The sequence below is a fragment of the Equus przewalskii genome, chromosome X (genome assembly GCF_037783145.1).
Source record: "Equus przewalskii isolate Varuska chromosome X, EquPr2, whole genome shotgun sequence".
In the NCBI taxonomy this organism is placed as follows: Eukaryota; Metazoa; Chordata; class Mammalia; order Perissodactyla; family Equidae; genus Equus; species Equus przewalskii.
In genome coordinates, this window is record NC_091863.1 from 35,308,399 (window position 1) to 35,336,092 (window position 27,694).

Genomic DNA, 27,694 nt, shown 5'->3' on the forward strand with positions numbered 1-27,694 from the left:
GAGGAGAAATCAACATTTTAGTTAACAATATAAATCTGAAAGGTGATTATCGATTGAAAAAGGGAAAAATAACCTATATTCAGATACCAAACATATCAGTTAATTTTTGCTGTGTAAAAAACTATCCCAAAGCTTGGTGGTTTAAAACAGCAATGATTTACTGAGCAAACAGTTCGTGGGGTTGACGGTTTAGGTTATGCTTATCTGAGGAGTTCTGTTCTCTGCTGGGGTCATTCATGCCTTTATGGTCAGCTCCTGTGTTGGCTATGGGCTGGCTTTTCTGTGTTGGATATTGGACAGTTTATCTCTCCTCCATGTAGTTTCTGATACTGCAGTAGGCTTCTGGGCAGTGTTCTAATAGGTCATGGCCAAGCATACAAGTCCTCTTGAGATCTAGTCTCATAACTGGCTTAACATAATTTCACCTACGTTCTACTGGCCAAAGCTAATCCCAAGACCAAGAGGTGGGGACTGCTAATTCAGAGAAAGGAAAGCCAGAGATGCTAAAGTGGGTGATTCCATGGATAGAGGTATCCTGCCCAAGAATAGGTCTTAATTATGGAGGTCAGAGCCTGATATCCTTCAGGCTTAAACATGTACAAACAAATCTTCCTGCTGTGATCTCACACTCAACATGCAACCTTTTGATTTAATTTGGTTTTTCATGTGGTATGCTGAAAATTTCCTGATCAGTGCACTTGAGTGTCATTTATATTCCTTATTATAAATGGGTAAATTGGCACTCAGTTCCACTCAAGCTCTTCCTTCCCCATCTTTTTTCCTTCTCTCCCTCCCATTATAAAAGTATCTTCTTTCTCCCTCTGAACCCTGGGTTCTGTGGTACCCAGATAGTGAAAGGATGGGTTCTGTTCCAGCACAGGCTCTTTGTCTTTTGACACCACAAATTATCTCCGCTTCCTCTGGGGCAACAACTGGCCTTTGGCATGGCCACCATCACGTTTACCCTAGAAGGAGCCACAATGGTTCCAAGACCCAGGTCTGATCATCTGGACCCACAGAGACTTTGCCTTCTCCAGTGACTGTCCAGTGGGGTCAGGTGGCCTTTAATGCCCCATGGAGTGAACATTAACCAGTGAGACAGGAGATAGAAAGGAAGCGGCAGATAAATTGCTTGCCCTTCTTCTCTTCCCAACACAACCAGATAGTTCAGGAAAGCAGTGGTTCCACACATCCTTTCTGAAGATATCCTACATGACCAATTAGCCAGTTTCCCTGCACAACTGTGAACATCTTGGTCACACATCACTTTCCATTAGCTTTTGCTCCTTCCTTGACTGCAATTCCATTTTCCCTCATTCTTGCTTCAATAATATTGCACTCTACCTCAAAAGCAAGCATGTACACTGTGTATCCTGCCTTCATGCTCTGTTTTTTAGAGAACTCAGGATAAAACAAAACATGGAAGACTAACTTTTCATGCATTTGTTCATTCCTACTAAGTAAACATGGATTTAGGGGATTTATTTGTTTTGAGTTCTGACCAACAAATCAATAATGGTCCTATTTTGGACTGACCCTGATTGGTTGGGGCGTGTTGTAGCTTATTTTGCTGAGGTATAACTCTCAATCTCCCATGCTTCGAGACAGATGAGTGGAGTCACCCAGCCAGAGAATGAAGGCAGTCTGCCTACAGCAAAGCCGTGATGGAGAGGATGAGCAGTTTGAGAGAATTATTCTCTGTGTGGGCATTTTTTTTACTTACAATGCAAAACGAATTTTTTGCTGATCCACAGTGATGACAGAAACTCTTTATTTTATTATAATCACCTATGAATATATACAGACGTAAACCTAAGAATGAATTGCTTATGCTATTATCCCTTATACAATTATAAAATCAAAATTAAAAATTGAATTTATCACAGCACACAACTAATAAAATTTAAATAAACAACATTAATTTTATATAGCAGATAATTTTTTGTTGAAGCCAAACTAGTTCACAATTGATAGTACGTATACAAATATAGTGTGCCATGTGATGACTTGATTCTCCTGTTTTCTTTGTTTAAACAATTTTGAGGATATTATTTAGTCCTTTCATCATGTGAATGGGTCATTCACATATTAATTCCGCCTCTGCCTTTTTCCATGAGCCCCAAACAATTAAAGTAGAACATTGCCCCAAAGCATACAGTAGTTTTCAGGATGTCACATCAGCCTCTTATGCAAATAAGTAGCTTAAATCAAAACTGAATATTTATAGCGACTAATTTTTTTTTAAAGAAGAGTCTAGTTTTTTTCCCCCTTATAATTGTTTAAAGAAATCAGTATTTGCACAATGGTAAGTGTTATAAAGTTTTCATTTGCAGCATTGTGGAAGGTGAACAAGAGCAAAGAATGTGCTTACTAGCATATTAGAACTTGAATGCTGTCACTCCGTAATACTTTTGGGCAAAGCACATGCATTGAAATAAAGTAATGTTCACTTATAAGGTGATCAACCACATTATGCTGAACATGCTATTCTTGTTAATTTCAAACATAATTTTAATGGAAACACATTAAAACATTTAAAAAATTAAGCATTAAAAAAATCTTGTAATAAACTCATGGACACAAAATATTCTTTCCATGGACTAGTAAAAAAGGAAGTACTCCATTGGGGAGACATGCCCTATGGCTGTGATTTTTAATTTATTTATCATCTCTTTGTCAGGCGAGAAAAAAGCCATTTGTCCTCATCCCAGAAAAACTTACACATGTGTGCACAAACAGTAAGCTCGGTAAGTTTATGAATGCCCTGATGCCAATCCAAGGACTGGTATAACTACTTATTGCATTGAATTCCTCCAATTATCTTGGTAAATAGTATCCTATAGAGAAATCTCAGAGTACCATAATTATTCTCCCTTTTGTATGTTAATTGGATTTTTTCAAGATTCACTTAGGATACTCTTTTTCTTAACCTTTGAATATCAGTAACTTCACCAGTAACTTTTCCTGGGAAATGGTCAACCTAATTTGACCATCAGAGTCAAGACTCTTATTTCAAAAACACTTCTACTAAATCTTTGAATACTCTTTTTTATCTTCTCTGTTCCTCTTTCCTTTCATCGCTTTTCATATCTGTCTTCTTTTTATAATAATTTTATATCTAATTTCTTTTTTTTTTTTCAAAGATTGGCACCTGGGCTAACAACTGTTGCCAATCTTTTTTTTTTTTTTCTGCTTTTATCTCCCCAACGGCCCCCGCACCCCGTACACAGTTATATATCTTAGTTGCATGTCCTTCCAGTTGTGGGATGTGGGACGCAGCCTCAACGTGGCCTGACAGCAGTGCCATGTCCGCGCCCAGGATCCGAACACTGGGCCGCCACAGTGGAGCGCGCGAAATTAACCACTGGGCCATGGAGCCGGCCCCCTCTAATTTCTTTGTGATTACATTTCATGTGATTTTTTTTGAAGCTTGACTTTCATATCCCTGATTGTGGGTTCAAATATTGTTTACTCTAGTTATAATGGCATCCAATGTGACATTTACCTCCATAAGCATTTTCATTTACTTCTAATACTTATTTTTATTTCTCATCTTTCTTTTCATTGACAGTTTATTTACCATCTCCTGCTTTAAGCCTTTTTTAAACAAGATAGTGCTGCCTGTATCTTTTCTGAAATTATAGACAAATTTATTTTTAACTCTTAGCCTTTAAGTCACGCTTGCTGTAATACATGTTATCAATTTGCTTTTTGATTATGTTTTTCCTTTCTTTGTTTTGTGGTTTCTACTCATAGGTTAAGGAGTTGTTTTTTTTTCAATTGGACTGGCTATTGATGAATTTAAAGGGCCCTCTTACTAGTCCTGACCTCCTCACCTCCAGAGGTTTTTATGTGAGAATAAAACTTTCGTCAGTCTTACACTAGTATTTGGGAGGATGTCTCTGCTACTTATAATCAAATATAATTCCTAATTAATACATGTTCAATTTATAATGGAGATAAAACATCTATGAATATTTATATACCAGATGTCATTTTGTCATCATTCTTAAAACAAAAACTACAAGAAATGTAAGGAAAAATAGAGAAAGTTATGTTAGTATTAGTAGGCTTTGATTTAATTTTCCTAGGTCATATTAGATCAACTATACAAAATTATAAAAGATATGGAAGAAAAAAATGCCATACTTCTGTATGTCGAACTCGAATTAACTGATAGAAAAAGTAGAAAATATGCTGGCAAATCTGTAGAAGACTTGAACAACGGGCTTCATAAACTTGGCTTTCAGTAACTGAGAAAAGAAAGGTGAATTAAAATTTACTACAATTCTTTTGAAGGCTATGGCCTCATTCTGTCCTGTCACCTTTTGCTTTGTTTATTTGGGGAGTATGTTATCTGAAACATACAAACCTAGAATTGTCATATCTTGTTGATGGGTTAACCTTTACATCATAATAAAATGTCTCTTTTATTGGGGATGTTTTTTGCCTAAAAGTTTACTTTATCTGATATTAGTCCAGCTACACCAGATTTCTTATGGTAAGTTGTTGTACATATATTTTTCAAATCTTTACTTTAAAAATTCTTATATTTTTGTATTTAAGGTATGGATCTTGTAAATAGGATATAGTTGGACTTTGGTTTTTATCCAGTCTGATAATCTCTGGAATATTTACATCACCTACATTTAATGTAATATTGATATATTTGTATTTAAACCTACCATCATATTTGCATTTCTACATGTTCCATATACTTTATATTCTTTTTTAAATCTCCTTCCTTCCCTTTTTGGCATTGATAAAATATTCTTTTTTATTCAATTTCTAATCTATTAGCTTATTACTTATACATTCTTTTACTCTTCAAGATTACTCTAGAGATTAAAATATGAATCCTTTATTCATTAGGTTCTAACATAAATTAGATGTTTTCCCACACCCCGGAAAACATAAGGACCCTAGAACACATTAATTTCATTTATACTCTGTGGTAGATTGTATTTTTTTCAGATTCAGAGATATATTTTGATTTCTGTATTCTTTGTGAAAGAATCCTGCCAAATGTCACATGATATGAAGTGCCTCCCTGTGGTAAATATGCTTGACTGATTCACACAAGACTTGGCTATATGACGTACATGGGCCAAATAAATATAAATAGAAGCAATTGTATGTGATATCCAAGCAGAAACTTTAGTGCCATTGGACAATTTTGCCATTTCTCTGTTTGTTCGGCTATGAGAATAGCATGTCCCAAATAGTGGTTACTTCTACTGGCTGGGTAATGAAAGGAAGACGATACATGGAGAGTTACTAAAGTCAACTGAGAGTTACTACAGCCAACATATAATGTGAAAAAAAATTGCTATGTTAATCCATTGAGACTTCGGGGATTGTTACCGCCACATAACATAACCTATGGATGCTGACCCGAACATCCCTTACTTTCTTTTGTGATAACATTAAAATGTATGTTAACAGTTTTGGGCATTATTCTTACAGTTTTATGCAGTTTATATTCATTTGGAATTACTTACATGCTCACATTTTTTTTTTAACTCTTCATTCCTTCTGACCTCTCTGTGTTTCTGTCTGAAATTATTTTCCTTCTGCATGAAGAACTTCCTTTAGTAATTCCCTTTCTGTGGGTATGCTGGTGATCAATTTTCTTAGTTTCTGTTTTTCTGAAATATCTTTATTTTTGCTTTCCTTTTGAAGAATATTTTTGGTGAATATAGAGGTATAGGTTGGCAGTTGTTTTCTTTCAGCATTTTGCAAATTCCGTAGCTTTCTGGCTTCCATCATTTCAGTTGAGAAGTTCTTTAGAATTTATAGTATTTCTCCTTTGAAGGTAAATATATTTTCCCTATGGTTGTCGTCAAGATTTTCTCACTGTCTTTGTTTTTCAGTAGTTTTGCTCTGATGTGTTTAGAAGTGTTTTTCTTTATAAGTATCTTGTTTGCAGCTTCTAGTACTTCTCAAGTCTGTAGGTTGGTATGTTTCATTAGTTTTGGGAAATGACAGACATCACCTATTTAAATTTGTTTCTATCTCCCCTTCTTCTGGAATCCAAATTTCATATATGCTAGATGTTTTCACCGTGCACCATATATATCTAATGCTCTTTTTTTTGTATTTTCTATCCTTTGTCTCTTCATGCTTCACTTCTGAGCACTTTATTTTAAACTATATTTCAGTTTTATAGTTTTTTATTAGCTATGTCTAATCTCCTCTTAAATGTATCTATTGTATTCTTAATTTAGTTATTGTATTTTTTCTATTATAAAATTTCCATTGGATTCTTTTTTTACTTGTAGTTTCTAGTTCTCTACTGGAATCTCTGAATATATTAACAACATTTATTTTAAAGTAGTGTTTGATCATTCCAATATCTGAATCTCCTGAAGGCCTGTTTCTGCTATTTAATCTTTCTCCTTGTCTATTTCCCTGCCTATTTTTTATTGCGTATTGTCCACTGTGTATGAAACACTCTAGAGGCAATTTGAAGCTCTGGATTATGTTTTCTTCCTCCAGTGAGGATCTGACTTCATTTCTGTAAGGCAGTTACAGTAGGGGCATATCACCTTTACCAATTAGGTATTGAACTCTTTCAAAGCTGGGTTTCAATCATTCTGAGGGCTGGACTATTTGTCTCTCACCATTACTCTCAAATTAGAGGTCTTTGAGGATCCCAATTTAAGTCTGTAGCGTTTAGCAGGGTCCTTCCTTCTGCACAGTTTCTGAACTTTAACCCCCTCACTCAAGCCTATGAAACTTCCAGAAGCCCTCCTCAGCTTTTCAGTCATCACCATTTGCTTAACTTCTTTTCTTTTCAGACACAATATTTTTCTCAGCTTCTCAGCCTCTCAGAAGGCAGCTTTGGATTTTTGAATGCCCATTACTATGTATTAATTTGCGTTAGTGGCTTAAAATAACACACATTTATTATCTTAGAGTGCCAGGAGTCTGGACCTGGCTTACTTGAGTGCTCTGCTCATGGTCTCACAAGGAGGCAATGAAGATGTTAGACCTGCTACATTCTCACTTGGAGGCTTGACTGTAAAGAATCTGCTTCTAAGCTATTTGGGTTGTTGCTAGAATGCTTTTCCTTCCGGCTATATGATGCAGCTTCTTGCTGGCTGGAGGTTTTCCTCAGGTCCTAGAGATCACCTGCAGTTTCCTTCCTTGTGACCCTCTCCATAGGCGGTTCACAATGTGTCAGGTTGCTTCTTCAAGGCCACCATGAGAGTATCTCACTATAAACAGCTAAAACAGAGTCTTACATAACATAATCTAATAATAGGAATGACATCCCATCACCTTTGCCATATAACGTCACCATATCTAGTGAGTGACATCACATCTCCTTTTGTATATTCTATTTCCTAGAAGCTAGTCATAAGTCTCAACCACATTCAAAGCCTTGATGGTGGTACGAGTCTCTGCAATGCCTCCAGGAATGCAGTATTGATTTTGATTTGCTATTTTTATACTTAGAGGCAGTTCTAGTGCCTTCCACTTGGCCTTTCCGACCATAATAGTTGTCTCTCTATGTGCCAGAGAACCAAGTGGTGATTCTACAGGTTGTTGAGTATTTCTATTCAAATTATGCATTCTGAAAATGGAAAAATAACTCCATGATGGGTTTATGGGTACTCACTGAGACCACTGTGAGATGGAATTGCGTCAAAACTCCATCGATCATCTGATCTTTGACCTCCATAAGTTTCTACTCTGATTTTGTGGACAACAGTGACATTTTGGGTCATCAGGTTTTAGCGTTGGTTCAGAGCCAGTGTCCAGTAATTCCTCCAAAGTCTGATTATTTCTCATTCCCAAATGCATAGTCACCCTGATAAATGGTAAATGGCTGCAGGTTCCTTTGAGGAAGGCTAGGAAGAATATTAACAATATAGATTTTTTTGGCAGTGTAGCAGTCAATTTCCTCAAGGGGACCCAGTCTCCCTTTCATTCAAAGGATTCCAGGTTTGTGAACTGGCTCAAATCTTGGAATTGACTGAGTGGCTATTAAGGTTTGGGGATTCAAGTTAAACTTCTTTTCACTAGGCCTAGATCTGTCCTACTTATACAAATTAACTAAGAACTTAGTAAACTGCCCATCTATTTCTTTCCTAGGAACACCATGATCAACCACTCAACACTAATGATCTCTGTGAATAGCACTATTCTGATTACTGCTATGACACTGCTGTCTGTTACAGTAACCACCCTATCTTGTCTTAGGCAATCATATTAGTTTCCTAGGGCTGCTGCAACAAAGTACCACAAACTGGATGGCTTAAAACAACAGAAATTTATTCTCTCACAGTCTGGAGGCTTGAAGTATGAAATCAAGGTGTTAGAAAGGTTGGTTCCTTCTGGAGGTGCTCTGAGAGAGAATCTATTCCATACCTCTCTCCTAGCGTTTGATGGTTGTTGGCAACCCTTGGCATTCGTTGACTTGCAGCTGCATTACTCCAATCTCTGCCTTCATCATGACATGGTATTCCCCTTGTGTCTAAATTTCACTCTTCTTGTAAGGACATCAGTCATGGATTATGCTCCATCCTAACTTGATTACATCTGCAAAGCTCCTATTTCCAAATAAAGTCACATTTACAGGTACCAGGGGTTAGGACTTCAACATGTATTTTGGGAGACACAATTCAACCCACAGCAACAATTAAATGCTGCCACTTGGGCTCTGTCATCCCAGGATTCCATCATTCTCATTGCATTTATGGATTCCAGTTCTATGGATAGCAGTTCCCACTGTAATTTCTGACCTATCGTCAATAGAGGCACAAGGCTCATCAAGGATGCTGGGGCTCCCCTTCCAGATTTATTTCTCATAGCCAGGAGAAAAGGTGTGTTCTCAGAACCCTCTCAGGGTGAGTGAGCACATGTTATATGATAAAGCCATTCTGATACTCTAATATCCTTAAGCTTTGGATTCCTGCCTCTACAGTACACCAAGGCAGTTCTGGCAATCCAATTTCACTTACTTTAGGTCACCTTTGGGTTCAAGTTTCAGCCTACCAACCAAGCAAACTGTTAGAGCCATTTCAAGGACCTCAACCTAAATCATGACCACACAATCTTTGCTTAGTGGGCCTGTCATGGATTGAATTTTGTCCCTCCAAAATTCATAAGTTGAAGCCATTACACTACTGTTACTCTATTTGGAGATAGAGTCTTTAAGAGGATTATTAAGGTTAAATGATATCATAAGGGTGGGGCCTTAATCCAATAGGACTAGTGTCCTTGTAAGAAGAGGAAGAGACACCTGAGAGTTCTCCCTCTACCTTTGTGTGTGCTTAGAGGAAAGGCCATATGAGGACACATCAAGAAGGTGGCCATCAGCAAACCAGGAAGAGATGTCTCACCAGAAATCAAACTTGCTGACACCTTGACCTTGGACGTCAAACCTCCGGAACTGTGAGAAAATAAATTTCTGTTGCTTAAGCCACCCAGTCTGTAGTACTTTGTTATGGCAGCCCAAACTGATGAATACAGGCGCATATCAATAAATCCGGCCTGATCCAAATTTATATTCCTTTCACCTTGACCCCATATCTTTAAGATTGTTTTCACACACATATTCCCCAGGTTTCTGACTATGTAAATTGACAAAATCATGCAATTCTTATGGTATACAAAGCAGGTCCTCATGGGTCAGACTTTGTACTTCACCGTTTGAGGCCTCTGGGACTCGAGTCTAGTCATGGATCTAGAAGCAAAGAAAAGAGGTCAGATAGGTCCTGAAGAGGATCAACTGTGCCTTACAAGGCATCTACCTCAGGGGAGGACATTATAGGTTCTTCAGGCAAAGGAGGGCTAACTGTCTCAGGCGGGGTGGAAGGGCTGCTTCTACCAGCAAAGAAGGCTCAGCAGAACTTTGAGGTTAAAGGTCCCCAGCTTTATCAGGATCTGCCCATAGGTCCCCATTACAGTTTTTCAGGATATCATTCTTCCTTAATCCATGCCTTGATGTTATTAATAGAGATGCCTCAAGGTTGGGAATTCAGTTTGCATTAATCAACCACTGGCAGGGAGAGACCCTGAGTTTGGTTTTCAGAAATCTCGGCTCTGTGGCTACAGAAGACAAGGATTTCTTTGAGGCCAGATATAGAAGATTTAAGGTCCTTTATGTGGACAGTGAGCTGGGAATTCAAATCCCTGAGTTCATCCTTTCCCTACTTTCTGCAGCACAGTTAGGAGCAACCAGTCAATTCCATTATACTCCTTGGTTTGACTAAAATGTTCTAAGGCATCAAATACACGGTTATCTAGAACCTTGCTTTCTGTAAGTATTTGATTAGGAGTATCCAATGGTGATATTTTATGTATCTCTATTGCTACATCATGCCATTGGCTACTAGTATCTTCATTACCATTGGAAATGGAGCCATTAGTGCCTTTAAATCTAATCAGATTCCAGAACACTTTCCACATGATTCAAAGCCAATTCAGAGAACTCATCCTTAAGATTCTATTCCTCTGGAATCACTCTTAGTAGCAAAATCCGTGTTAGTTAGAGTTTAATCCGAGAAGCAGAACTACTAGGATCTATCTGCATCTGGATTTATATCAGAGTTTCTCAATAGTGATGCTATCGACATTTTGGGCTGGATAATTCTTTGTTAAGGGTTGAGGGGACTGTCCCGTGTATTGAAGTTTGTTTAGGCATCTCTGGCCTCTACCCACTAGATTCCAGTAGCACAACTCCCCCACCCCCACCAAGTGGTAACAACCAAAATGTCTCCAGACATTGCCAAATGTCCCCTGAAGGGCCAAATTACCCCAAGCTGAGAACCACTGGTATCTCTATCTATCTCATCTATATGTATTTGTCTGAGAGAGATTTGTTACACGGAACTGGCGTTATGTGATTGTGGGAGTTGGTTAAGCAGTTTCTATAAGGCTGTTTTTTCCGCATATGATTCTAGGGATTCAAGTCCACAGGGAAGGCAGTCAGCAAGGTGAGATTACAAGCAGACTGAAACCAACAAGCTTGAGCTGGAACCTCACGGGGAAAGGCTAAAACCTGTGTCAGTCTTGCTGCCTCTGACCTTGGTGATGAGGCTATCAAGCAGAAGGGGGGGGTTCTTCATCATAGAGCTAAACATAAATATGTGACCTAGGAGTTGGAGAGGCTGAAGGAGGATCAGGGGAAGGTAAAACACTTGCAGGCTCGGCTGCTGCTTCACACCAACGAAATGAGTCAGCACATCAGCAGCAATATGTGTGAGCTACAAAACAGCCATTGCTTCCCTTCCAGCCTCCAAACCTCCTAAGAATCTCCCTTGTAGTTGACCATAAGTGGAAACAAACAAGAGAATGAATTCTGGGAAATGTAGCGTAGCCTAAGCAAGTTGATACATTATAAAGCCATCACAAGATAATTTGTTCAAAGTAGGATTCAAACTAAGCCCACATTCACATGAAAATATTAACCAAGCTGGAAGAATTTGTAGTTACAAAGACTAACTACAAAAGAAATTATAAGCTTAAATGGATCAAAATCATATTAAATATCTAGGAAACTTTAGAACTCCACAAATTCAAAGTACGTCATACGAACTGTTCTTTTTTATTAATGAGGTTGAAAGGGAATTTGTCTGGCATAAATTTATGACCCTTGTGTATTCAAAATGATCGCAGCCAAAGCAAAACATTTAACAGAAAGATAAATTTAATGTTAACAAGTACATTTGATAATTGTCCCAGGAATGTTTATAGGTAATTGAATGGAGTTGTTTTTCAAGTAATCTATGAGAGTCAACATTTTAAATGTGCCACAGAGACATTGATCAGATTAAGCAAAGCAGCATCAACTTTCGTGTCAGAACAAAAGCATTCAGCTTCTGATTGGAGAAGATGCTGAGAATTTACTACATTTGTAGTAAGAATATCGCAACTTTTCCTCTAAGATTTCTCAGAACTTTCCTAAGGCCTCATGTGATTCATATAGTCATTCAACAAACATTTATCGAGCTGCTACTATGTGCCAGGCACTCTACTAGGTGCTTTTTATATAGCAGGAAATAAAACAGACAAAGAATCTTCCTAAGCAACAAGGCTTCCAGTGAGAGGATGTAGATAATTAATCAATAAACAAATATATGTCTAGCTGTGATCAGTGCTATGAGGGAAAATATGGAGACTAAAAAGATGGACTGTTCTAAGGTGGTGTTGGTTCACAACCTCAGGAGTTCCCCAGCTGAAACCTGAAACTGGGCCCTGTACACGGAGGGTAAGGAGAGACCAAAGAAAGAGGCAGAGCGCTCCATATCAGTAGGTGGCAGTTTTAATAAGCAAGGGAACTTACATACGAGGCTTGCTTTGGGTGGCTGCAAGAGGAATAAATCTCTGCACCCACCTGCCAGAATCTTAAAAGTTTATATACAGGCCTTATTGGGTTCTGTCATGTATATAGTCCTAATGGTCTCAGTAACACATTACTTGCTCAAGGCTGCATCCTTGAAGTGGTTCCTAATGTGGGAATGGTGGTTGGAGGGTACATTCCAAGGACAGGAGAAGAAGTGAAGAGCCTCTAAGTTCCTGGGTCAAGTTCGCAGGTCAACCAGCGGTCATGTCCTCTCGACGACCTCCTCTGACGGTGGGGTGCTGGTGCCTTTTTTAGATCAGGTATTCTGGGACAGTCTACTAAATAGGTGACCTATAAGCAGAAATCTGAATCAAGTGAGGAAGTGAGTGAATGAAGATTTCTAGAGGAGGAGCATTCTAGAGAGAGGGAATCATAAACGCAAGGGCCCAGAAGATTGGAGCTGTTGGCATATTAGAGGTCCAGCAAGGAGGCCAGCGTGCCTAGAGTAGAATGAGCTGGCGAAAGAGTTGGGAGATGAAGTCAAAAGAGATCCGTGGGGCCAGTCTCAGAGACCATGGTTAGGATTTTCTTCTGAGAAACAAAAGAAGCCCTCAGAGACTTTTAAGCAGAGAGTGATGATCTGACTTGTTTTAAAACTTTCTGTTTGCATTGTGGGAGACAATGGTGGAAACAAGGAGACCAATGAGGAAGCTTTTGCAATAATCCAGGAGAAAAGAGTGATAGTGATGGAAATAAGGAAAAGTGGTCAGATTCTGGGTATATTTTTTAAAATAGAGATTATGAGATTTGCTCATAGACACTGTCTGGGGTGAAAGAGAAAGAAGTGAGTCAAGTCAATGTAATTATTAAGAAGAACTTCATGTTTCACTTTTCTCTCTCGTTTCTTCAATAGAGTTATCTTTTATCTCCCTCCACTCACTCACCACTCTTAACACTTGCTTTTAGCTGATTAAAGTACTTACCATGTCACCTAGCCCTACAAACGCAGCACCCAATCCAACTCTACCATTTCTACTCCTCTCTTTTTCCTATCAAAACCCTAAAAACCTTCTGCATCCCCCTTCCTGCCTGTCCCCTACTCAATGTTCACCCCATCACTCCATTCAAAACCCCTATACCCTGAGACTAACTTTTGCATTTAAGTGTTGAGCAGAAAGTATCTGACGTAATTAATTCATATTCAGGTAGAAATGACTAATAGCCTAAATTAAAATAGTTTTCTTCTCGGGGAGGTTATTTCAAACAGCTTTAAAATTACCCAAATGAGCCCTTTTCTTGTGGTGAATACTCTCAAGTAGTAATGGGTTCTGTGATCACCTGCAAATTACGCTTGGTTCCTCACTGCCCCCCACCCACGCAGGGCTTATGTTGACTTTGTTCAGAGCTCAGGCTTTATGAAGAAGGAAGCTATGAGAAAATGAATCACTATCTTTAGAGAGCAACTCCTCCAGAGCTTGCTTATCATTATTAATAAATAAAGAATAGAGGTGAAAAATGTGAACAAAGTCCCTAAGAAACGCAGATGTCTGTCCCTGTTTGGAGCTGGCACTTTTGAAACCCCCTCACAGCAGCTTGTCTTGGTATAGACACTGAGGGGAAGGCTCAGTGCTCAACTTGCTTTATCACCTGAGTAGAGGTGATCTTGGGGTCTCCCTTCATTTCATCACCTTGAATTTTCGAATGACGTGGCTGGCATTTAGTTTCTATTTTTCTGTCTTTGCAGAGTAAACCTAGCTTAGCCACATTTTATATACATATAAATATATATATATATAAAATATATATAAAAAACTATATATATATAGTTTTTTAAGGCAAAAACATAATAAAACTAAAAAAAATCTCATTACTCGTTATCTCTTTCCATTTGGGAAAATATGAATGAATAAAATCTTACAGGTTTTGTAACTGGATTCAGGTATCCACTGAGTAACTAGACACAGCGAAGGTAGAGGCAGTTTCATCTACTTCAATTCTGTCACAGCAATAAAAGTATATATTTTTAGAACCACACGTCATCTCATATCGGGGATGGTACATGGAAAATAGGCTGGCTGTACTGTGTCAGTCTGCTGGTTGCTAATATAATATCCACTCTGCCTTCGTTTTTAGTTAAAAATTCCCAATTTTATTTAAAGAGATAACAGATCTTGTCAAAAATTATATTTCCCAGCCTATTGTGCTGCTAGGTTTGGCCAGGTGAATAAGACCTTCCCAATGAGATATAGGCGGAGCTGTTGTTGGGAGGGAATTTTAGAACGGCTCCTACAAAAGGAAATAGACAGCTGGTGAATGCTCCTTCTGCATTCCCCACTTGCCGCTTTTAACCTTGAATTTGATGAAATTACTAGCACCCTAGCAGCCATGTTGGATCATGAGGTAATCTTGAGGATAGAAGGCATTTGCTAAGGATATCATAGCAAAAGAGAGGAGGACACTATAGCCCTGATGATTGTGCATCCTCCACTCCAGTGCCGGATTGACTATTTTTAGATTTCTTTTATGAAAGAAAAAGATAAACTTGTAGTTCTTTTAACTCACTATTATTGAAAGTCACTGTTTAAGTAGCCACATGCAATTCCTAAATGATTTACAGTATATTGTATATTGACTTGTCCTTGGAAGCCAAAAATATTTTGGTAAACCATAGGAAAGTAACTCAGATATATATTTTGAGCTTCCTTCCTCAGCCACTCCTGCCATTACCCACTGAGCTCCCAAACACAGTGGGCATGGTGGCAGGGATGGAGATTATGCATAGATTCAGCAACACAGACTTCCAAAGCTGACCTGGTTACAGCTACTGCTGAGTTCCCAATCTACCAGCAGCAGAAACCACTGAGTCTCCAATACGGCATCATTCCCCAGGATGAACAGCCAGCTCTTTGGCGGCGGGTTGATTACATTGGACCACTTCCACCATGTTTTATTCTTACCAGACTAGATACTTCCTTTGGATATGGATTTTCCTTCTCTGCACAAAATGCTTCTAGCAAAACTATCATCCATGGACTTATGGGATGCCTTATCCACCATCATGGTTTTGTACACAGCCTTGCTTCTGACCAAGGAACTCAACTCATTTCTTAGCAAACAAAGTGTGGTAATGGGCCCATGATCATGGAATTCACAGGTCTAACGATGTTCTTCACTATCCTGAAACAGCTGTCTTGACAGAACAGTGGAATGGCCCTTTGAAGACTCAGTTATTGCACCAGCTAAGTGGCAATACCTCACAGGGCTGAGCAAAGTTTTACAGGAGGCTGTATATGCTCTAAGTCAGCATCCGATGTATGATACTGTTTCTCCCTTAGCCAATATTCGTAAACCCAGGAATCAAGGGGTGGAAATGAGAGTGGTTCCTCTCACTATTACTTCTACTGATACACTAGAAAGAGTTTTGCTTTCTACCTCTGCGACTTAAGGCTCTGCTGATCTAGAGGCTCTAGTTCCATAGAGAGGAATGTTTCTACCAGGAGACCGAACAATCATTCCTTGGAACTGGAAGTTGAGACTGCTGCCTGGCCACTCTGCTTTCCTTTGTCACTGAATGAACAGACAGAGAAGGGGGTTACTCTGGCTAGGGTGATTAATTCTGACTACCAAGGGGAAATTGGGTTGCTACTACCATACGGTGGAGACAAGGATGAGAGTCTCTGGGATATAGGAGGTCCTCTAAGATACCTCTTGGTACTCCCACATCCTATGATTAAAGTTAGTGGAAAACTACAACTTAATTCAGGCAGGGCTGCTAATAGTCCAGATCCTTGAGGAATAAAGTTTTGGGTCACTACACCAGGTAAAGAACCTAAATAAGCAAGGTGCTTGCTAAAGACAAAGAGAATAGTTATAAATACCTACTATGCTCACATGACCATTGCAGAAATGAGGAATGTAATAGTTATGAATATGTCTTCCTTATTTTAATATTTTATTTAATATTTTAATTTTTATATATAATTTAATTTCTTTGCCTCTGTCATCCCCTTATCATCTAACGTAAGACCTGCTAATAATTGTTAACTTTATCTCACATTTAAGTTACAGGATATAAAACAGGGAGTATGAACCAAGAAGGAGAAGAATGAACATCGTCCAAAGACACAAAAGGAAGTTTTTAGCCTCTTCCGGGAAAAGGAATAGTGTGTTTCAGTTTCATGTAGGATAGTCTTTATTTCGAGATTAAGTACAGTTGAAGGAGATGTACTTAAGTTCAAATTGATAAGAATGGACCATGGTAGCTTTGTAATGTGTCAGTTTGGCTAGGTTTAACTACATTTCCCAAAATTCATTCTGTTGTTTCTGGTCAGGTTGGGCCACAAGTATATTCTACATCAATTGTTCACTGTTGTAACTTGATCATTAATATACCTGTGGTTGGCAGAATAAGGTTCTCTCAAAGATGTCCATGTTCTAATTCCTGTAATTTGTAATATATTATATGGCAAAGGGGAATTAAAGTTGATAATCAGCTGACCTAAAAGTAGAGAGATTATCTGGGTGTGCCCAATGTTATCACCAGGGTCCTCAAAAATGAAAGTGGGAGGCTTAAGAGGAGTCAATATTAGAGTGATTTGATATGAGAAAGACTTGCCTAGCCATTGTTGGCTTTGAAGATAGAAGAGAGTCATAAGTTAAGGAATATAGGTGGCCTCTAGAAACCGGAAAAGGCCAGAAAATGGGTTCTCCCCCTGGAGCCTCCAGAAGGGAACACAGCCCTACCTACATCTTGAGTTTAGCCCAGTGAGACCCATTTGGACTTCTGACATCCGGATTCATAAGAAAATACATTTTGTTGTTTTAAGTCACTAAATTTGTTACAGCAGCAATAGGAACCTAATACAGTACATCTTATTGACCTTCCTTCATTCTGTGCCTCAATCACTTCTCACTATTCTTCTTGGGTCACTTCCAAAATAAACTAATTGCACCTAGATTCTTGTCTTATTCTGCTTTCAGGAAATCTGAACTAAGATACTCCCCCTCCTCAACGAACTCTACTAAAATGATCAAGGATACATACAAATAGGATGTAATCCGTATAATGATTGGGAAATAGGGGTGAATATTATCAGTAACAAGCCAAAAATGCATTGTGCAAATTGGCTTAGATTGAGGCAAGTAATAACTGTTGCATATTTCAACAAGACTGGCTGGCAAGTAAAGGAAGTAAGCAATTACTATTATTCCACAAAACCAGGTAGATCTCCACCTCCGAGAAGGAGAGGCTATAAAAAAAAGGCTTCTAGGACAAAATAGGTGTGATAAAAATCAAAGTACATGAGGATTCATACCAAAAATCCTCCAAAAGATCAGCTAAATATAGAGGTCACTCTCAGCTTTCTCTTGGTGCAAAGAAAAGAAGGTAAAAATGCTACTATACTGGATTCTTATATGGGTGAATCTCTCAGAAGGAAAAGGTTGGGTTTCCATAACCTACCCATAAAAATTAAAACAAAATAATTCAGAGAAGAAACAGCTCGTTTTCTATTAAGTTAACTTCTTGCTAATCATATTAGCCAGAGTTCTCTAGAGAAACAGAAGCAACAGAATGTGCATGTGTGTAGACAGAGAGAGGGAGAGAGAAAGGTGTATTTTAAGGAATTGGCTCACGTGATTATGGAGAACTGGTGAGTCCCAAACCTGCAGGGTGTGCTGGCAGGCCGGAGACCCAGGGAAGAGTCGCAGTTCGAGTTCAAAGGTGATCTGCAGGCAGAATTCCCTCCTGCTCAGGGGAGGTCAATCTTTGTTCTAGTAAAGCCTTCAACTGATTGAATGAGGCCCATCCACATTATGGAAGGCAATCTGCTTTATTCATAGTCCACCAATTTAAATGTTAATATCATCCAAAAAACGCCCTCACAGAAACATCCAGAATAATGTTTGACCAAACATCTGAGCACCATGGCCCAGGCAAGTTGACACAGAAAATTAACCATTGCACTAGTTCCCAGGCTCCTTCCTGGGAAGGAAGTTTTTCCTGGGAAAATGGAGTTCTGTCCTGACACAGAAACACTGTGTTCCCGGTGTGAATGAGTGAGCTAGGCTGTGGAGGAGGTTGTTTGAAACCAATCTAAATCCTACAAAGGCTGTTTGAGCTGTGCCCATCAGGACTCATACATGCAGCCACCGAAAAGAAACCATTTAGAAAATCAATTACCTTTCCTGTCATGAGGCTTTTCTCTCAATAGCTCTCTCCCCATTCCATGTAGACAATTTAATCCAACCTGTAACAAAATATAGCTACAGCAAACAGAAATACTTTCACGTTCCCATTTTCGGGGACTAGAAGATTTGGCTTCTGACGCAGAGTCCATCTCAAATCTAAGCACTACTCAAAAAGCTTGGAGTTCTCTTGGTAAAGCCAAGGCTGCAAAAAAAAAAAACCCACTCGACTTTTGAAAAATACTCTAAGCAAAATAAAAGGGCCACTTGGGGATTCAGAATAAGTGTATCCATATGAAACTGTTTTATACCAAGAAAAGTTAAGTTAAAGAAAAAGTCTAATTTGCATCCTCAGTAAGATTTGTTGCAATTATGTACTCATTGAAAGAATATAATATAATGCTAGGAAAGATCACGTTCAGATAAAAACTAGGATTACTAAATTTAAACATGCAATGGAAGCAGTAAACAGCAGATTGAAAAATGCAAAAAAAGGAATAAACAGTTCTCAGAACAATTAGGAAAAGAATGGAGGAATCAAGAAATAAAGCTTACAAATAAAATAAATAAAAATATAAGGGTATGTTTTTCTCTTGTATTTTTCCCCGAGATAAGATGATACAAATTAAATGTAATAGGAATTTCAGGCAAATATTCTGTTTGCCCCTCTAGATTCACTCACCACCTTTCCCACCCTGCTCATTGTCCCATGCAGCTGACCTGTATACTAGATGGCTTCAAGGGACTCCTGGTTGGGTTCAGTCTATGAGACGCACTGGCAGGAGATGGGAATATGGGAGAAGAGCAAGGCCTAGACAGCTATTCCTCCAGCTGGCCATTGGTTAACAGTGGCCGTGTTTCTCTGCTGAAGGTCACAGCTCCCATACATGGCCCTCTCCTAGATACGCTGACACAACTGTGGCCCACAGCCCTTTCATGTCGTGGAAACCACTCCTTCCCTCTAGGCTTTCAGACCCAGGGGTGCATGGATTCTCCAGCTGTTTTATTCTAGGCGCTTCATCCTTCCTTTGGTTTTCTCTAACCCCTTCTATACCTTTGTATCTCATTAAACTCTACTAAATTAACTTATTTGAGAATTCCATCATTTTTTATGCTACTGGGATATAAGTACTAATTTTAAAAAATAATAGCAAGAACAGAGGAAAAACTTCAGGTGTTAGATTAGACTGGCCCATCTAGTTGGAGAAGATAATGAAAGAGGTTCTTGCTTTGAAATAAAAAAACAATCCCCTATGGTAGAGCAGAGATTAGAAAGAGAATCATAAAATCATCCAAGCAGAGGGAAAATAAGTTACCCGCGATAAAGGAACTTGAAAAGGTCAGGCTGGTATCAGATCTTTCTTCTCTAATATTAATTCTCAGAAGACACTGTAGCATCATCAACAAAATTTTGAGAGCTTACCGAAACTACTATTCATGAAAGAGAAAGTCATTCACAGTCATGCAAGAACTTAGAAAGTGTACCATCCACAAATAGCTCTGAGCAATGTTTTTAGGAAAAGGATACATTGTGACAAACCAAAAAATGAATCATGACAATTAATATCAATAGCTAGAAAATGTGATTTAAAAGCAATTGTGGTTACTACTGAGATCGTAATATTTATGTTCAATGTTGAAATAATTATTAATATGGCTGTGAAATGTAATAACATCAAACACTTTTTGAAAGACAAGATATATAATTATAAAATAAATTAGTCTAGATTTAATATCAAAGATCATTCCAACAAAAACTGTGAGGGAAGGTATGAAAATGATATGTATTTTATATTTCTTTATTCTGTTTAAATGAAAAAATTTGAGCCCATTATTTTTCAATCATTTCAAAGGAAAAACATCTTTTAATGTGTAGATAATTAACAAAATAAATAAATAAAACTTCTAAATCACAAATGAAAAGAAAGAGCAAGTTACAGTAAATGAAGTCTGAAAGAACATGCAGTAAAATATTAATAATGCTTACTCCTGAATTGTGAGGTCTTAGAGATTTTTATTTTTCATTTTTTGCTCATCCACATTTTATATTTTTCTATAATGCACATGTTTACTAGTGTAAAAATGAACTCATAATAATTTCCATATCTAATAAAATGAAATTAAACTATAATGCTTTTAATTTCTTGAAATTTGCTTATCTCCTGTTTTTTCCCAAAGGTGTTTGAGTCAGTTAATAAACAGACTTAAAATGTGAGTAAAACAGATAATGGGTCTGGATCAAGTTGGGCACATTTTGTTTTTGAAAATTCTCAAGAACTTTTAAGAGCAAGAAGGAACCCCAAGCATAAGTGAATATATTAAATAATATAATCATTTCAAAAATGCATGAAAATCTCCTAGAAATAATACTCAACAAAATCATTTTTAAAAATCAATAATCCTGAATGCTATTTAACTTCTGAGAAACCTTCTGTAGTGCACATCTTTTGAGTTTTCTGCCCAGCTCCCGCTTTCCTAAGAATTTCTCTCTTCTCACATATACGGTGGCAATGGGGGTGGCCATGTACCATGTTGTTACAGCGTGACCATGTCTTACCACAGTTCACGGGACCACAAGGGTCACCTGAACCAAGCTGGGACTCTAGATGTGGGCTTCAGAGGGCCAGGCCATCCTCTCTCTAGAGTTTTTACCTGTTAAAAACACAACATTGGGACTGTTGCTGGCCATGTTCCTCCTCATGGATTGCGAGCCAAGGGAGCTGGTTTGCAGAAAGAGGAAAGAATGAAGAGGGGCAAAGCAGGGGTGAGAAAGCTGTGATGATATACTAGCTTATTGTTCCAATTTTTTTCTGTGCTCACTCCAGCTATGTTCTCGTCCTTGGGCTCTCAAAGACAGCTCAGTATCCTGAGGCAGCACCCTGCAGTAGTTCAGATCATGGGCTGTAATATTAATTTGCCTGGACTTGAATATTCATTTCCAGCTATGGGACTACTTGCAAGTTCCACTATCACTTTGTCTTGGTTTCTTCATCTCTAAAAGGGAGATAATATTAGGCCCTAGTCAGGCTCACGTCCAAGCCACAGTTTTCTCTTCTTATGGATGTACTACTTTAATTTCTTGAGGCCTTAGATTGTTACTGGGTGTTAGTAATAAGATTTCTGCTTCAATGATGTCTTAAATCTAGCAGGGACTACTGAAGTTAATTTTAGCCAATTGACAGGTGTTACATATTTAAAGCAAGGACCTAAGATCCAAAAAGTAAATGAAAACCTAGAAACCTGACTATCTTCTTGTTTAAAGTCCTTATAAGACAGGAGTTGAAGAGCTGCTTGAATGTTTAAAAATAAAGGTTATGAAGCTTTATTTTGTTTTTCTGCTAGCAGATGTTGCCAGACCCCTACTGAAACTCTACCTTAATAGGTGCCCTGATATATATTTGCAGAATGAATGATGAACATATTATCAGAGCAAACCAAATCAATAAGCATGAAGTCAGTAAAGAAATGTCTTTGAGCATTGATTCTTAACTTGGGTGCGTCACAGAATTACTTTGTTACCGAACCAAAGTGAGTTCACCTCCTGGTGAGTTAAATCAGACTCTCCACCAGAAGTGGTTGTCTCACAAAGTAAAGTATATTTGCAGCAAATAGGAGACCATGCAGAATCATTTCCAAAGTCATGGCTCTCCTTGAACAAAGGGAAGCAGGGACATTTATTTAAGATGGGGATGAATATTCAAAAAGGAGAGGAGGGTATTTGATTGCGCAGGCTCAGTTGGAAAGCATGCTTCCACAAACACTGCAGGTTACAGTAATGAGGCCTAAGCACTTGCTGGAGAGATCTTAGCATTAAAAATAAGGCAAAGAACATAGGCGTAATTCTTGTGGTGAGGCTTGGTCTGGTTCAGGGTGATTGGTGATTGCATCTCCTTAACATAACAAAAGGAAAAAAAACAATTTCCTTCCAAACTCACCCTTGAGTTCCTCAGGGCAATCAGTTGGTGACAACTTAAGAGGACTTTTCAAAACCTACATTTCCAGGTCACATAGACAGTCCAATTGAGCTAACACTTCTGAGTAGTTCAACCAGGAAATCTGTATTTTCAAAACCTCTTCAAGTGATTCTGAGGAGCACCACAGGCTAGGAATGTAAGCTATCCCTTGGCTGAAAGACCTCAGAAATGCAAATTACTTGCTTGAGTTTAAGGGTGCCCTGAACTGAACTGGCTTGTCCCTATTACTCTACTCAATCTATCTTTGAGGCTATGCGTTCTGACAGGGGCCCTCTTGGAGGAAGGAGTCAGAATGGCCATAAGAAGCCCAGAGGTTTGTGGGAAGAGCATCTTGTTGAACTCCCATTCAGCATAAAACTGGAAAGCTGGCATTATTACAAGGTGTGATATAGCCTTAATTCTATACTCCTCCCTGTATCTATGCCCTTTGCCCTGTATCTTTGAAACGCCCTCCCACTCTATGTAGGTTGTTTGCCCTACTCCTTGGGCTCTGGGGTTGGCCATATGGCTTGCTCTGGTCATTGGGATTTTAGAAATGTGAAACAGGCAGGGGCATGGGAAATTGCTTGAGTTTTTTGCTAGCTCTTAGGTTTCTGCTTTCTGCTCACTCTTAGGCTTTTGGCTATAAGAATGTAGTCTTCTGGAGAATGAGATATGTAGATTAAAGGTAAGTAGGTAAATTGCCCAAACTGGGGATACTCTAGATAAACTGATGATCAGCCAACCTACAGAGCCTGGCCAAAAAATTGGGACTGCCTAGCCAACATATAGTTGACTGCAGATGCAGGGGTGAGCCCAACTGAGATCAGAAAAACTGTCCTGTCCACCCAAGTTTTCTTGAGTTAGTAAAGCTTTATTGTTTTAAGCCATTGAATTGTGGAATGCTTTATTACACAGCATTATTGTGGCAAGAGACAACTGATGCACAAGTAAATCAAGGTATTCATGATGCTAGGAATCATGACCAGGAATTGTGTAAATTTGAAAATTCTGGGGGCCAGCCCTGTGGCCAAGTGGTTAAGTTTGCACGCTCGGCTTTGGTGGCCCAGAGTTTCACCAGTTTGAATCCTGGGTGTGGACCTAACACTTCTCATCAAGCTATGCTGAGGTGGTGTCCCACAAGCAGAGACAGAAGAACGTACAACTAGAATATATATGTACTTGGAGACGTGGGGAGAAGAAGAAAAAAAAAGATTGGCAACAGACGTTAGCTCAGGTGCCAATCTTTAAAAAAAAAAAAAGAAAAAGAAAATTCCCTCAATGGATGGATTTTCTGAATTCATCTTCTTCTCTGTATCTTAGTAGGTAATATCAATAAATACCTAAAATTGGTAGGAGCCTGTGAGGAGTAGAGGTAAGGAGAAGTTAATATTAGTGGTACAGGGGAGGAAAACAATTGTTTTTCCCTCTACCCACCTAGGTTCATTGACTGGGGCCAGTGAATCAAAGTGATAAAAGACAGATTAACAAGAGAAAAAAAACCAGTTTTAATTAGTACATAAGCAGCACAGGGATTCCACACACACACACTCACACACACACACACACAAAATGAGGCTCAAGGAGGTAGCCAGATGATTGAGGCTTATGTATCTCTTAGGGTAAACAGAAAAAGGGCTTTTGGGCTTCCAAGTGGGACAGGCAAGTTATGGGTAAGTGACCAGGAAAAGTATAGTAAGTAAGGATTGTTTAGTCAGGTTTGTCATACAGATTTAAATCGATGCCTTCTCTATTGCTAAGAGTTGTTAAGAGTCTTTTTCCTTCTGGTAAGGAGAGGGAGATACCTCTGCAAATGGAAACTTCCTTTACAAAAGGAAAACTTGTGCCATGTTTTTCCTGTGCCTGCTGATTTTCAATGGTCTTTAGCTCAAAATAATCCATATGCAAAAGAGACATATTTTGGGGTTGAATATTCTCGTACCCATCATTAGAAACATCTCTAAAAAGAAGAGGAAATTTGTGGTTAGAGAAAGGTGTGGAATCTAGGGCAAGAAAGAAATGAGAATGTAGGCAATGGAATGGGGCATGAAAAGTGGTCCTGAAAAGTAATAGTTAAAGAATCTGTAATGGAACCTGAGTGTTCATTTTGCTTTTTAACCATGATCTGATTCCTACTGGAAGTGATCCACTCAGCCACTGCTACAGTTGCACAGATTGTAGTGTGATCCCAGACTGAAATCCTCAGCTGAGGCTTCAGTCTGAGTCTTCCAAGTCAATTCTTTGTGGAAGACCCTTTAGCATGTTCCCTTGCTATAGTCCAGCTGTAAGGAAAACTGTGCACTCTCAGTGGAAACAATTGCTGTGTGGGTACCCAGATTGCTTCAGCCTATTTGACTAAGTTCCCACTCTTGGTTTTATGGAATAACAGCAAGTTGAAATAAAAAAATGAAAGGCATTTGTTTTAAAATGCCACGAAAAGTGCTCTGGGGTTTAGCCTTTCCAGAAAGCTGGATTCCCTACCTAATTCCCTACCTCCTTATGATTTTAGAAAAAAATCATAAAATAATTAGAAGATAGTGTAAGTGTGTGTACAATATTGGTACATTACAATGGCAGGATCAACAAGGAAAATATCAAGAGAATAATAGATCTGATTAAGTAAAAACCGAAAGCAGCTGTATTATAAAAAAATGAAATAAATCAAAATGAGAAGCAAATAACAAATGAATAAAATATTTATAATGTGTATGATAGACAAAGGTTTGATATCTCAAATGTAGAAGAAACTCTTCTAAAATAATGAGAAATGACAAATTGCTGTAGTAGAAAAATGGGCAAAACATAAACTGTCATTTCACATAATAAGATATATTATGACCAACAGGCATATAAGATATTCAAATTCACTAGTAATAAAGGATGCAAATTAAGACTTCTGCCTCTAGCCAAGATGCAGTAACAGGACTAGATTTACCATTTATCTGAAACAACTAAATAAAAGAGAAATAAACGTATGAAATGACAGTTTTCAAGACACTGGATATCAAGCAATGAAGGACAATGATCCCTATGAGATGGGAAACAAATGAGGTGAATCCTATGATTACGCAGGTTACTGACTGAAGAGAGTTTCCAGGCTGAGGCACACAGAGGGGCAACCCAGGCAGAGCGTGGCAAACTCCCTGAGTTGAGAAGACAGAGCTGAAAACTCAGGGAGATCAGGCTATCTAGAGTTCACAGGACAGAACACTGGAAAGGAGAGAGATTCAGAGAGAGAGAACTTCAGAAACCCAGGGATCTGGAGATGGCCCTCCTTGAGAAATGAAACCATGTGTGATAGGAAACTATGCAAAGCCAGTGAAAGAAGCGTTTGGAAGGATTAAGGTACTACAGAGTATGCATACAAGGCTGGGAATAGTGCCTGTTCCCACTAGCCAGACTGGAGAATTTGTAATTCATGAGAAATTGGGTGAACAATTTAGAAAGATTTTGTCTCATTATAAGGGAATAATCAGCCCTAATGGCTACCCCAAAATATGGCAACTTGGCATATTGAATATTTTAAGCTGAAGGACTTTGAGAAACGACAGGTGCAGGAAAGACTTTCTGATCTTCCCCTGAAGCAGCTCGTAAGACTCTCGTGTAAAAAGTGCCCTCCTTTTACCCGAAGGAAATGAGCACTCATCTTTAAGGAATCTGAAAGAACAGGTCTTGTTGTTTCCCCAGTTTACTACACTTAGCTTGTACCCTTTTCGTCCTATCACATTTTCCCATAAATTTCCAGTCTTTATCAAATCGAGCATAAAAAGTGCTCAGATTTAACTGTTTCTTCAAGTCTTCATTTTCTTATGAAGCCTCCCATGTCACATAAAACATATTAAATAAATTTGTATGCTTTTCTCTTGGTAATCTGTCTTTTGTTACAGAGGCCCCAGCTGAGAACTAAGAAGGGTGGAGGGAAAATTATTCTTTTCCCTCCCCTACAACCCAATAGTGTGTACTGCTCCAGACGTAACAAATCATAAAAGCAAGGCATGAGCGATCAAGTTTTTTCAAGAAACGTAACTGTGTACCAGTAAAAAGGGCTTAAAAATATTTATAGGAATACAAGAATATCCAGGACCCAAGGTAAAATTCACGATATATGCATCCAATCAAAGATTTTTAAGCATGCAAAGAAGCAGAATAACCATAAGAGAATTGACCCATATGAGAATAATCAATAGAAGATGCACAAAATTAACACAGTTGCTAAAATTCACAGACAAGAACGTTAAAATAGTTATAAGTATATTTTGTATGCTTAAAAGTTTAAGTAGAGATGATACCGAACCTGAAATGAGTTCGCTCACCCGTTGTGCAGCAAGCCAATCCCTGACACTGGGTGTGGTGGAAGAAAGCAGGAATTTTATTTTTGCATAGCACTGAGCAAGGAGAGAGGGCAGCTAACGCTGAAATCCCAAACTCCCCAAAAAGCTAAAAGGAAGGGTTTTTATTTGGGGTTTTAGGTAGGGGAGGGGGAGCATATGGCCTTGCTGGTTGGAGCTTTCCCACCAGCCTGTCTTTGGCCTTGAGACTACTTGCAGAGAGGAGGGAGCCCGTGACCTTGCTGGTCAGCAACTTTCCCACCAGACTGTATTTCTTTGCAGGGAGGAGATAATCCAGGTGCTTGTCCTTGGCGGTGTCTGTCTCCATGGAGGATAGTGGATTCTGGAGCCAGGAAGCCAGAGAGTAAGCAGGGAATGAGTGCTTTGGTTTTAACCCCATATATGCTGGGTTTAATGTGGGGAAACTGATATCAGGGTCAATATCAGAGACATGAAAGATATTAAAAAGACCTAAATTTAACTTATAGAAATGAAAACTATAATGTATGAGATGAAAAATACACTGGATGGGATTAAGAAAATATTAGTCATTGCAGACGAAAAGTTAAGTGAACATGAAGACATAGCAATAGAAATAATCCAAAATGAAACACAGAGAAAAAAGAAAATTTAAAAAACAAACAGACTATATGCAAAAAAAGAACATAGACACATACCTCATATCTTATACACAAATTAATTCAAAATGGATCATAGACCTAAATGTAAAACATAAACCTTGAAAACTTCTAAAAGAAAACAAGGCAAAAATCTGTGTCACCTTGGGTTTGGTGATAAGTTTTTAGATACAAGACCAAAAGCATGATTCATGAAAAAAATATTGGTAGATTGGACTTGATCAAATAAAAACTTTACTCTGCAAAAGGCACTGTTATGAATATGAAAAACGACAAGCCACAGACCAGGAGAAC

At 38.5% G+C, this 27,694-nt stretch overlaps 1 long non-coding RNA gene across 2 annotated transcripts in view; it reads right to left on the reverse strand.

The window, feature by feature from the left end:
* LOC139080957 (uncharacterized) overlaps nucleotides 1-26,865 on the reverse strand; it is a 49,869-nt gene extending 23,004 nt beyond the window's left edge. The window contains exons 1-2 of one of the 2 annotated variants that reach the window (XR_011535850.1): nucleotides 26,748-26,865; nucleotides 18,477-18,543 (exon numbers count right to left, since the gene is read on the reverse strand). This is a non-coding gene — a long non-coding RNA (uncharacterized lncRNA). Of the gene's footprint in view, nucleotides 1-18,476; nucleotides 18,544-26,728 lie in introns of both variants that reach the window. The other variant, XR_011535849.1, reaches the window with a different exon arrangement.
* Between the last annotated feature and the right edge of the window lie 829 nt (nucleotides 26,866-27,694).